At 47.6% G+C, this 13291-nt stretch overlaps 1 protein-coding gene across 1 annotated transcript in view; it reads left to right on the top strand.

The window, feature by feature from the left end:
- Window positions 1–13291, top strand: part of PLEKHG5 (pleckstrin homology and RhoGEF domain containing G5) — a 1536154-nt gene that overhangs the window by 11933 nt on the left and 1510930 nt on the right. The window lies entirely within an intron of this gene.

The raw sequence follows: 13291 nt of genomic DNA, 5'->3' as shown, positions 1-13291 counted from the left end.
GTCATACAGAGCAGGAAGGAGTTTGATGATTTTGTGGTACACCAGAAGAAGTCTGACTAGTTACTGACATGTTTCAAGGGGGTTTAGTAAAATTAAAATAAAGTGCCTATCTAGCCCTACTGCTACGAGAGAAGTTCCCTGCCTAGCAAACTAAAACTAATTTTGCTCGTCCAGTGTCCCAGAAGAAACTGCCTTAAATCCAAATCCTATTCAGCTAACTGGCCCTACTACTTAAGAAAACTCAACAACAAGGAGGCTGGAGAAATAGCCTCTGTATTTGGCTTCTGCCGGGGGCCCGACAGTGGGGTCTCTTCTACAAGAAGCAGGTTTTAAAAGTTCATCAAAGTTCATCAACTCCTGGCAGTACAATCCTCAGCCTCTCTGCAGGTTCAGTATGCCACAGTTTTCAGACTTTATACATACAAATAAATTAGGCAACTTGGTACAGCATATTAATATGCTGATCTCTGTGACACCACATAGAGGTATGCCTAACACCAGTCTGCAGTGATAGGCACACCTCTACGTGGTGCCCCTTGAGATCAATATATTAATATGCTGTACCAAGTTGCCTAATTTATTTTAATGTTTAAAGTTTGGTATTACACACTGCCTTCTTAGATAAAGTCAGTTTGAGAAAAATGTTTGAGTTTGAGCTAATTATGGCTACTAGGTCGCCTTGTGGAATATGTGATTTGGCTCAAATGAACTTTCCTACATTCACATTTCAGGTGAAAGAGGTTTTTTCAAAGTTTTTTTTATACCCGTCATAACTTTCTTAGTGTTGTGAAAACATGACCAAATGCTCCAATCACAAGGCTGTCAGGAGTATACTGCACTGATTATCCCTAATAAGGTTGACCAGGTATGTAGTTGTCCTGGCAGCCTTGCAAATGCCTGTTTTGGGTTGATTAAGCTATGTATAAAGTATCACTGCCCAATTAGACAAAGACAATTTCCTGTAGAAAAAGGTTTGCATTTAAGCTAATTTACATCCCCGTGATGCCTTGCTGTTGTGGCTCAGAACTGGAGGTGAACTTCCAGCCATGGCTACTAAGTGGCATTGTGGAATGTGTGACTTGGCTCTAATGGTCTAACTTCAGCGTGTGCTCTTTCAATCGGTCGTGGGAAGACCATTTAATTTGCAAAACTAAGTAACTCTCAGCTATTGCCTACACCTCCTTGGCAATTCAGCATACATGTGTTACTCAAAATAAAGGGCACTCGGTCTGGTGTCACATGCACAAAAAAAAAGATTTATTGTGCAAAATACAACTCACATGTGCAAAATGTTATATTAAAGCAAGTCAGCATGGACTTACAAACATGAAGAACTGTCCTTGGACGCTTAAAGAAACTGCCACGTGTTCCGTCCCTAGCTCGGGGATTTCCTCAGGCGAAATTTGCAAAAGTGTAATGCAGGGCATCTTTTATCTCCATTACCATCCCCAGGTTAGACATGTGATTATCCATGTGATTTTAACTTTAGGCTGTAAAATGCAGATGACCATCTTGAAATGGTCAGTTATATACAAAAGCTAATGTATTAGCTAAGAGACACAGAGCAAGTAATTCATTATATCGTGTGCCTGGAGTTATCATTGGCAACATTTATGGGAACCTTTTAACCGAAATTCTAATGTCTATTAGAACAAATATACTTTTAATCAATAACCATCCTGATGGCTAAAGCTCTTAGAAGCAGGTGGAAACAAGCATGAAACACAGTTCACATATATTTTTAAGACAAAAAGTAAGGAGGACATGCAGATTGGAGATATGACTAAAACGGACAGGTAGTGCTTTACGTGGGAGAAGTCATTGGGGATGGTGGTGGCTAACGAGTCCAAAACCAATATTTTAGGTGCCTGACAAGTTTCCGAGGACTAAAAATCAAATTCATTTTCATAAACTAAAAACACAATTAAGACGTAACTAAGCAACTTTTAAAATGAGTGTCGCCTTTGTAAATAAAAGAATGATTTAACAGACATGTTCACATTTGTATACCTTGCATTAAAAAGAAAATAAGGTTATACAAAAATGAGTGTGAAATATAATGAATCTACAATTTAAATAAATCCACTCACTTTTAAAAAACAGTAAAATTCAAATTGGCCAATGAGTTGTTCCATTCCCAGTTATATATACATTAGGGGGTTACTGGGTCTGCTGCAGAGTTCTGTGTGCAGCTTGTAGAAAGAGTCCCCGCAGGGACGTCATTTGGGGGTCACCCGTGTCACAACTGCGACCCCAGAGGTCTCCGTGGCTACCCCTGTGGTCTACCCCTAAAATAATATGTATGTATTACATGGCCTGCGATAGCGGCCGTGTAGTTATGGCTAAGTTGCTGAACTCATATGAAGAGCACTTTTGGGTGGCTTATAACTTCACTTCCCTTTGATGAACCCTTACCATTCTTTGCAAAAACAGTATATGGCTCGCTTTGAATATTTTCGGTAAGTTTGGTAAGTGGGGTCTCACATTTTATTTTTCCTTGGACGTAATGGAAAAAAAGATTTTCTCGCACCTACAGCCTAAACCACTGGATGGATTTTCACCAAATTTGCAGCAGAAGCAGCGGCTTCGTCCCGAAAGCGTGCTTTTGTATATTTGGTGTGAATCCATCCTGTAGCTTTCTTTCAAACGGGCTAAAAGCAGGTTAAAAAAATTAGTGATATCTGGGTTCTGTCCGCTGACCCACTTTCTTATTCGGTCCGCGGACGGGCATCCGATTGGCCTAGAGGGCGACGTGATGTCTGCAGACATTGGACTTGCCCAATGATTGGATGGTGAAAAGTGTGAAATGTGTCAGATTTTTGGAAACACCCACCATGTTGGATTCACGGACACCGCAATAAAAACATATTTAAAAACACAACATTGAACTTATCAAACTTATCAAACAATCTCTGGGGAGGTGATGGGTGATGAGGATGGGATGGGATATGGCCGTAAGAAGCCAAAAAACAGGTGTTTTCACCCCCCACCCCTGATTTCCGCAAACAGCCCGGATGTTTGGGTACAGTTCTATGATGATTGTGAACACTTCAGATGTTCAAGGACATGTATGCCTTTTGGATGGCTTATAACTTTGGCGCAACTCGATGAAACTGCATCTTTCTAGACCTGATTCTGAATGGTTTTGCAAAGTTTGGTGGGATTCTGTCAAAAGGGGGCTAAATTAGAGGGGGGTCCCAAAATATTGTAAAGGCTTATAAATGTGGTGCCATTTCATGAATCTACACACATTTTTCAAAACATTTTCAGGGTAATTCATGGAATAAATGTGTGCCAAAAACAGGGGCGCAAGCGTGAAAATCGCAGCGCACGCGTGCGAAATGCATGCAAGCGCCCATTCCCCTATTCATGGAACACACTTCGTGTAGCTTACCTGCGAACTGCGCAGAATACGCGCAGGTCCTATATGTCTTTGCGCCATCAGGAACGCTCTGTGCAAGACGGCCAGCAAAGGCGCACACCGTTCAGAGCACACACCTAAAAAGGGGGCGGAACACGCAAAAATGTGGGTGTTACGTGGGACGTACTGCTGCGAAATCCTCGCAATGCCCACACGCGTGCTAACAACACGTATTCATTAAATCGAATAGGGCAAACCCGTGCCTGCCAAAAGATGTGCAAAGCCGGAAACACGTACGCCAGGCGAAAGCTGGCATAAGCACCCCCGCTCAGCATAAAAGTGCGCACAAACAACAAATGCACATATACAGCTATGATGAATGTACCATTCCTCGCAGCAGTGATCGTGGGACACTGCAGGAGGAGGAGGAGGAGGATAGCCAGGCCCCTCATCTTTTTTACCCAGGACCAGCCTTTTTGGGATGCCTGATGACCAGGACTGTGGTATAGGTTTCCACCTCATATCCTAGACCTGGTCACTGAGTGGGAGGATGTCCTCACATCACCTACCCTGTGCTCCCAAGCACTGAGCCCCTTGGAAAAGGTGCTCCAATGTCCTGCATTTTTTGTTCACTGGGTCATTTCAGCGGACAACTGCCATAGTTGATGGTGTCTCGCAGCCCACGCAGTCACGCTGCCTACACCAGGTGTTGGCAATCATGACTGCACGCCCCTCAGTCCGCAGGCACATATACATGGCCAGAACACCCGCAGAAAGGCAGGTCGTGGTCCAGGACTTTTACGGGGTGGCACACTTCCACAATGCACCTTTGTACCATTGATTGAACCCATGCCCTACATCCACCTAGGGCCACTGAGAACATCTATCACAACTGCAAGCACTGGCATTCCATCAACATGCAGGTCGCATGCAATGCCAAAGGAATCATCACCCCTGTCTACGCAAACTATCCAGGGTCCACCCATGATAGATTCATATTCAGAATGTCACCCCTAAACCGGGACCTGGAAGCTGGGAGGCATGGTGACACATGGCTCATTCGTGAGTACAAATGGCTGTGCACATGCATGCATGTCACACACAGACAAATAGACAAACCCAACTAATGACAACCATTATCACCTCCACATGGGTCAGTACCTACACTCTGAGCATCTACATGATGATGCCAAAATGGAACCCCACTACACCACCCCAGGTAAGATACAATGCAGCCCATATTGCAACTAGGGCCATAGTAGAGCGCACATTCAGAGTGCTCAAATCACGTTTTTACTCCCTTGACCACTCTGGTGGACAGCTACTATATGCACTATGTTGCAACACGGCTGGGCATACCGGTGGACATGGTGGTGCCCCCACATCCCAATCACATGCATTGCTGCTGCGCATGGGAGGGGAAAGGGCACGTGGCGAGGCAGCCCGTACCCATCTTGTGGCTACATTTTTCACTTAAAATCCCACCAGTGCGGAGTGCACACAGGCCTGGTGCATACCATGAGACAATCGATGATGTCAAAGGGACAGTCAACTGTTACAACCTTACCACCCTAATAATGTGTCCTTGGAAGTGCTACATTGTGTGCATCCCTAGCTACTTGACCAAACCCAATCCTGTGTGTCCAAAAGGCACACATTCATGATATGATATGATTGGTTATTTATAACGCGCTTAATACCCATAGATTTCTAAGCGTGGACCTGGGTATCAAACCTGTGTTGTTCCACGTTGTCTTGCTTCCAAGGCAAGCACGTTGCCCCTGAGCTATCCTCCCGAGACAATGTTATGTTCATGGTGCATAATCCACTACCCCCTTGCAAAACCGAACATCCAAATACTGGTATGTCTCCTAAACTGACCCAAACCCCATGTCACCCGTCCGACACACCATGCCATGGCATGCAATGTGAAAGCAACAAAATAAATGCACAACACATGACACAAATGTCACAAAGTGCACCGTGACAAATGGAAACAGGCCAGATACAATTCCCTCTGACACATCAATATCAAACCGTACACATGAACATATACTTACCAGCATAACAAATCATGAACACAGGACGCAACAGTGGCAACATCAGACAGTGACCAATCACAATAGCACAAGTTTCTCAATGTGATAAAGCTACCACATGGATCCCTCCCATCTTCAGTGTGTTGCTGCTAGCTAAATGTGGCAGGGTACCGCATTCAGCATGAAGTGCATCAATAATGGAGACATGAAAGGTAATACATGAAGATGCAACATGTAAATTGCACAATTAGCAATATTCGAACGAAAATACATGTCAACGATGCACTGGAGAAACCATCATGAATCCCCAATAGGGGTGTATACACAGTTTGAACTTCAGACTGGCCACACAACTGATGGAAGCCCAATGCCTCTGTGTAAGTTACTGTCACACGGTGCCCTCCTTGCAAGCCCATGGAAAGGGGAAGCAGGATTGGTATATGTGCCTGGACCCCAAGTCTCAAACACAAACACGAGACAAGCCTGTATGGGCCCAGCCAGAACACACAGTGGATGCCTTCAGATGCCACACAAAGCAACACACTGTTACATGAATGCACAATAGACAAAAAACTGAAATAAATAAAATAAAAAGAAAATAAAATATAAAATGGCCATGGTTGACCAGGGTGGGTGCCCTGGGGGGTGGGGGGGCCACCCAGGAGGGAGGATGTTGTGAAAAAAATAATCTCTATGGGCTCATGGGCTGCACGGCTAGCCTATAGTGGGAGAACTGCCATCGCTGTCGTCACCCTCTGGTGCAATATGAGAAGGTGTGCATGGTACGGGAGGCTGACCACGCATAGCCCTGGCATGCTCCTCCATGGCAGCAAGCATGCAGGTCTAAAAGGTTTGGTTCTGCAGGATGATGGTCCGGAGGTCCCCATGCAGCACCTCACGTGTAGCATGGAGTTCCACCTGCAAGGCCTCACGTGTTGCACGGACTTCCACCTGCAAGCCCTCACGTGACGCATGGATCTCCTCATGGGTTGCCTGGAGCTCAGCTGAGATGTTGTGTGTCAGCTGCTCCATCTGCTGTTCCGCCCGTCTACTCTTGGCCATCTCAAGTGCACCCAGAGTAGCTCTGAGGGAGGTGTTGTCTTCCCACAGGGCATCCCTGTGGGCCTGTGCCTCTGCAGCCATGGCTGTGTGCAGAGCCCCCAGTTCAGCCTGTCGGTCCCTGTTGGCCACCAACATGTCTTGCCTGTGTGAGTGGCACGTGGACCGCGTTGCCTGCTGATGGAGCTCCATCTGCCTTTCGGGGGAGAGAATGGAAGTGGCCGCCCTTTCCACGGCCTGAGCCATCATCTCACATGATGCCCCCTGTTGCTGTGCAATGGCATACATGGAATTCTCCCACACAGTATTACCCAGTGGCGCACGGCCACCGCGTTGCCGGACACTACACCTCTCAGGCCTAAGGAGACATGGTCCTTGCTGTGATGGCGCTGCCTGTGGCTGCAGGACTGCATTTCTCCTTTGATCTGCTGCCCCAGGAACAGGAGCAAATAGTGTGGAGTGTGACCCTGCATCCGTAACCGCCACAGGCAAACATTCAACAATGAATGGGCCCGTGAGGGGTCAACCCCCAGTGCAGGTGTGTTTGACAGAACAGCATCCATGCCTGAATCACTCATCTGCTACGGGACATATGGTTCCATATCCGATTCCGCACCAAAGGCAAAGAGTTCCTCAGAGGTGTACTCAGAGACACCAGTGGACAGGATGGTCTGTAGCACCAATGGATTCTCATGCGCTACCACCCCACGTCCTCCATTGGTGCCTGTTGGGATCTGAATACTCCTCCCCCTGTGCCATCTCCTCCTCCTCCACTGCTTCCAGTGCCTCATCACCTTCACAAAATCAAAAAGAAGACATGACCACACATGTTAACAGCATAGGCCACACACATAGGTATTACAATGTTCACATCCAACACATGAATCAGACATGTCAACATGACACAAACTCAGGCATGCACGCAGTACCAATGAAGTGGAAGGGGGCCCTGAAAGCAGACACGGATGAAGGCAAAATGGCAAAACAACACATGCGCTCCATGGTGCATAGCACCTGCATCACACACAAGCCTGTGACTGGCATGGACCTTCAACAAACATGACAGATGCCAGCACAGAGATGGCACATAGCATAGCCATGGCAGAACTGTCAAGCAGCCCCAGATGGGAGTGAATTACAACTGTCCATGATCCATGTAAAATGCATGTCATCAGACAGTACATGGAAATCAGTATGGAAAACACACATGCGTCACAGGATGCAACAGTGCTAGGATGTTGAAATACAGTGACGGGAGGCCGATCGATACATTAATGCTAGGTCACATTGACACCACACAAGTGAATAGGCATGTTGAAGGGTGAAACAGGGCTCAGAAGTGTGCGGGTGCAGTGCAATACATGTGTAGGGACTCAACTGTCAATAAAACGACAAAACCAGTAATTACAATGTAATTTCATGATGGCAGTGTAAGGGCAAGTGCAGTCATCATGTCCAAAGTGTTGGCAGTGGGTTGTAGGGATACAGTGAACCCCAAACCCAAAGGCGGGGGATGGCTTGGAGGCAGTGCATGGGTCAGAATGGTCACTCAGAGTACCCTGTTGTAGCAGACAGTGTGGGTGGTGTCAATTGTATTCTCACAGTAATCTGGGACTACAGCAGGGAAGAGGAGGACAGAAAGCATAACACATGAGGAAGCATCAGAAGTGCCCCCAGACCCGGAGAACCCACAACACCAGTTGCATAGAGGCAGGGAAGCTGTACCAGAGGGAAGCATCCGCTCAACACAGATGAGAACCCCAAACAAATGGTCATGACGATCAACTGACCCTGAGTGAGCAGGAAAGGGATGATGAAATACCACGAGAAGGAGTAAATATCGCAGATGGAGTCGGATGAGGGGCTTGCCCCGGACCCATAGGGGTGTGCTTGGAATGCACATGGTCCATGAATGAACACTCATGGCCACTGTGAGCTTGCGCCATCAGCACAGTCTGAGTGACAGACCCTGCATCAAGGCCAAAGAATATTCCACACAGTACAGGTCTGGCAGAGTTGCAGAGGGAAGAGTGCATGTTCACAGAAAATTGGGAACAGGCCATTGGAGTAGTCCGAAAATAACAACAGGGTCTATTAAGGCTTATAAAGCCGGGGTAGCAACTGCCTTCCCAAACCGTAAGGGCATACTGATACACAAAAGACGGTTCACTGGGGAAAAATATTTGTCTGCTTGCAGGTCAAGGCAAGACGAGAGGGGTGGTTGTGGTAATTAGGAGGTGGTCCTAATCATTGGACACAAGATAGAAAAGCTGATCTGGCCCTCTGGTGAGACACCCGAACCCTGCCAAAGATGGAAAAAAGTGGGTGTGTTTGGTGGGTTGTCTAACCACAGACAGCAGTAGGTATAGTGCCTGTCTGGGAGGGAGAGCGAAAAAGAACTAAGTTCAACTGTGTGTCTGCGGTGATATTTATACTGCATGTAGTGTTGTCACCAACAGCCTAAAAGATGAAGGGGGGACAACCAACAGTGTAGTGGATGAGTACGGGAGGGGGATCAGATCTCGTAGTCAAAAAGCAAGGAACTTTGGTTAACATGTGCAAATAGGAGGCATCAGGAATTTTTACTTTATGATTTATTCACCCTGGTGTCTCAAGAGCTCTTTGCAAATGGGTGGTTGCCCAAAAAGGAGGTCATGTTTAATAAAGTTTTTCTTCTAAAAACGCACAGTCCCACTGGCTATGGGGTGTGCTGGAAACCCATGCTGTCTGGGTTGAGAGTTTGATTTTGTGCAAAACCCCCTGTTGGTCTTGGGGATATCGTAAGATGTTGTGGTGGAGCCACAACAGGTCAGGTCGACTGGTTTCGATGGTTTTTCAGTGGTTATGGACCATCTTCTTCAGGACACACTGCATCTTCATATGATAGTTATTAATGTCTGTCCTCTTAATAGGGCAGCAATGGCAGGCTGTATGGGGATCCTGGAGTAGGAGACACAAGAAAACATTGCAAAGAGGGCATAAGTGAACCTCTAATCACAATGTTGCAGACTGGTGCTTCCAGGAACCAGCTCGAGATCCTGTTACATAGCTATTCAATGCTATCTGGAGAGTGATGCACTCTCTTATTGGGCTAGAGCATTGCCACTTGGAAGGTGGCTAAAAACTTAGACAAATAACCCCAAACAAAGGGGAAAGAAGGTGTGGGGGTGGTTAGGGGTCTGAGGAGGGGGGGAGGAAGGAAAAGAGAGACAAAAAGGGGACAAACAACAGGAGAGAAGAAGAGGAGGATAAACAAAAAAGGAAGGAAGAGGGGAAAGGGGAAGGGGGGAGGGTGGGAGGGGAAGGGTGTCATGAGCTCTGCTTCCAAAAGATCAGGACTTGCCCGACTCCCTTGAAAGCAGACCCATAACCCCGGTTCCGAGTGCCAGCCGTTTCTCACCTTCAAAGGGCTAAAGAACAATACAAGAAAGGAGCAGACCAACATCGGAAGGAAGCCCCCCAATATCAAGTAGGAGATCAAGTCTGGTTATCCACCAAATATTTACCTCTAAAAGGACCACGCACATTCAACCCAAGATACCTTGGTCCCTATTCCATCACGACCATAGTAAATCCAGTAGCGGTCAAGTTGGACTTGCCCCCTCAAATGAAGATACATCCGGTCTTCCACGTCTCTCTATTAAAACCCGTGCAACCTCAAACCCGACTAACTACATCTCCAAAACATATTCTAGTTGATGGAGAACTCGAGTTTGAAGTCAAAAGCATCCTGGATTCCAAGATCTCCAAATCTAAACTATTTTACCTGATTGACTGGAAAGGCTACGGTCCCCAAGAAAGATCCTGGGAACCTGCAGAATATGTCCACGCGCCTCGTCTAATCAAAAGATTTCCTCGAACATTTCCTAACAAGCCCAAACCCCCGGAGAAGCCCGGTTTGGGAGGGGCCTTGAGGGGGGGTGCTGTCATGATCTCTGCTTCCAAAAGATCAGGACTTGCCCGACTCCCTTGGAAGCAGACCCATAACCCCGGTTCCGAGTGCCAGCCAGTCCCAATTGGGACCTTTTGGACCCTGTCCTGGCGCCAGTGGCACCAGGCTCATAAAGATGCCCAGTCCCAGCGCTGGAAGCGCCAGGCTCATAATGCTTGGGTGGACTTACCTGCAGCAGACCATGCTGCTTACTTACCTGCCAGTTGAACCCCTGATCCTCTTCTGTTTGGGACTACTTTTCCTGTTGGGTGGGGCAGGAGCCACTCCCTAGGTTCAGAACACTGGAACTCTTCTGGAAAGCAGGAACTCTTTTCTTACCTAGGCGTGGCTGTGGAAGGAGAGACCTAAGCACTACAGGAGGCTGTTTAAACCACACCCGATGGATGAATCTTGCTTTGTGTTATTCTGCATTCTCTGCAGCAGAACGCTCATCGTGTCTTCTGCTTCTGATCCTGGGCCTAAGGGAACAAAGGCTTACCATCCTGGAATCCAGTCTTCAGCAGCACCTGTAAAGACAAAGAAAGAACAGGTTAGCACTACGGTCTTCAGTGGCAGCGCATCTCTTACCTGGTCCATCGGCTGTCACCAACGCCTCGCGCTGCATTCCGGCATCTGAATACAAAGGCTTACCTACTCTTCGCATGCTCCGGAGGTCTTCGCACTGCATTCCGGCATCTGAAAGACAAAAGCTTACCAGCTCTTCGCACGCTCCGGAGGCCTTCGGCGCTGCATCCCGCATCTGAAAGACAAAAGAAGGTGCGTTTAAAGACATTGGGCAACTTTATTACTCACGTGCCATTACTCCTTCCCACGCCGAATCCAGTGGGCATTCCAGCACCCTTCAGCTTCTCTAAAGCTCCGAACTTGTACCTGCAAGATAAAAGGGACAGTTAGTGCGCATCGTGAAGCAGGCTACAAGCGCTTACTTACGTGCTTCCAGGCGCTTCTATTCCTCACGCGGGTTCGATCCTCAACTCTCATCAGCCCGCCATCCGCCATCGCCGGAACCCTGCAAAACAAGAGATATCATTACAAAAGACTTTTAAGACATTTGAAGTGCCCAGAACTTACCGTTCGTGCAGTTAACGACGGACAGCAGTCCTCTGAGGTCAAGAGGCCTGCACCCTTATCCAGTGAAGAAACTGGTTACGGCACCCTGCCCCGAGGCAGATGGAGAGCTCGGCGTTCACTTACCTAAGACATCTTACTCTTCGAGTCAGACATACAGTGCACAGAGGTCCAGCCCAAAGAGCCAACCGTGTGTTACACATCACCTTTGAAGATACGGCATTCACCCAGTCAAGACCGGCGCCTCTGCGGGAATCAGGTGAGCGTTACAGAACACAAAGCCTACCGCAAAACTCCCACCCAGGCGCTATGGAAACCTCGGATACCGACCAGCTAGCCCAGTTACTTGGGGAACTAAGAGCAGAAGTGCATGCAGCCCGTCAGGAAACAAATGCTCTAAGAAGGGAACTGATTATTTCCAAGGAGCGAACAGACGATCTCGCTAGACAATTGCTACAGTCACAAGCCGGACAAACTCCGTTACCCGCATCAGGGGCAAATCTTCCTTCAACATCCTTTACGAACCCAGTGCAGATCAACCTACCTGGGAATGTACCTCTGGCTCCGCCCGAACGATTTTCTGGTGACCCAAAGAGGTTTGCAGTATTTATTAATCAGTGCCGGTTGCACTTCTTATGCCGGCCAGCAGCCTTTCCAACTGATCAAGCTAAGGTAGCTTTCGTGCTTTCGTACCTTAGTGGCAATGCGGCAGACTGGTCGATCCCTCTAGTTAATCAAGATGGTCCGGTTCTCCATGATTTTCAAGCTTTTCAGCTCAGTATGGAAAAACTGTTTGCAAGACATTCACAGGGGCAGGCCTTGGACAATGAGCTCCTTTCATTGCGACAGGGTAATCAAGACCTTTTGGCTTATATTGCGTCTTTCAACAGACTGATAGTGGAAACTCGATGGCCTGAGGACAAAAGGATTACGCTGTTTTATAGAGGTCTACGTGGAGAGCTCAAAGATGTGTTAGCCCAAGTAGTGAATCCCCCGCAAGACTGTTCGGACTATATTGACTTAGTCGTTCAAATTGACCACAGACTGCAGAACAGGAAGGCCGATCGTTCCAAGTTTGATGCTCGAGTATTTTCCAAACCACCAACTCCTACCAAAGGAGTAGACTCCGGGGAACCCATGCAAATAGGGGGCCTGAAAGGACCATTAACACAAAAGGAGCGGGAAAGGAGAAAACAGCTGCAATTATGCCTCTATTGCGGAAACTCTGGGCACTTTCTTCGAGACTGTCCGATGAAACCAGCCAAGAAGGCAGTAGGAGCTGCAGTTACCAGGGTCACAAACTCTGAGCAGGGAAACGACCTTGCCCGACAAGAATAGAGGTCCTCTTGCCGAGCGTTAAAACCAGTTCAGTGACCTCGCATTTCGTGATACCTATGGTCCTCATTAGCCCTGAACATCCGGATTGATTACATGCGATTGAAGCTTACGTCGACAGCGGTGCCATCGGCAATTATGTGGATCATGAAATGGTTTTGAGGGTGAATCTGACTCTTTGTCCAAAGGCTGTAAAGGACGTCATTACTACGGTGGATGGTACGGAGATAGCCTCCGGACCAGTAACGCATACCACCCAAGAAGTGACGCTAGTAAGTCAAGATGGACACCATGAGAAGATCGTGTTCGATGTGATCAAGGCCCCTCAGTTCCAGATTATTCTAGGAATTCCTTGGTTAGAGAAGCACAATCCTCAGATCGATTGGCGAGCAAGAACGGTTCAGTTTCCAGAATGTGTCTCTACTTGTCACCCTCGACCTGGTGTTGCACTGGCAGCAATTTCCTCGGAGGCTCCCC

This window comes from Ambystoma mexicanum, chromosome 8 (assembly GCF_040938575.1).
Source record: "Ambystoma mexicanum isolate Mex_15411 chromosome 8, UKY_AmexF1_1, whole genome shotgun sequence".
In the NCBI taxonomy this organism is placed as follows: Eukaryota; Metazoa; Chordata; class Amphibia; order Caudata; family Ambystomatidae; genus Ambystoma; species Ambystoma mexicanum.
The sequence above is the reverse complement of the archived record's forward strand: the minus strand, read 5'-3'. Positions and strand labels throughout refer to the sequence as shown.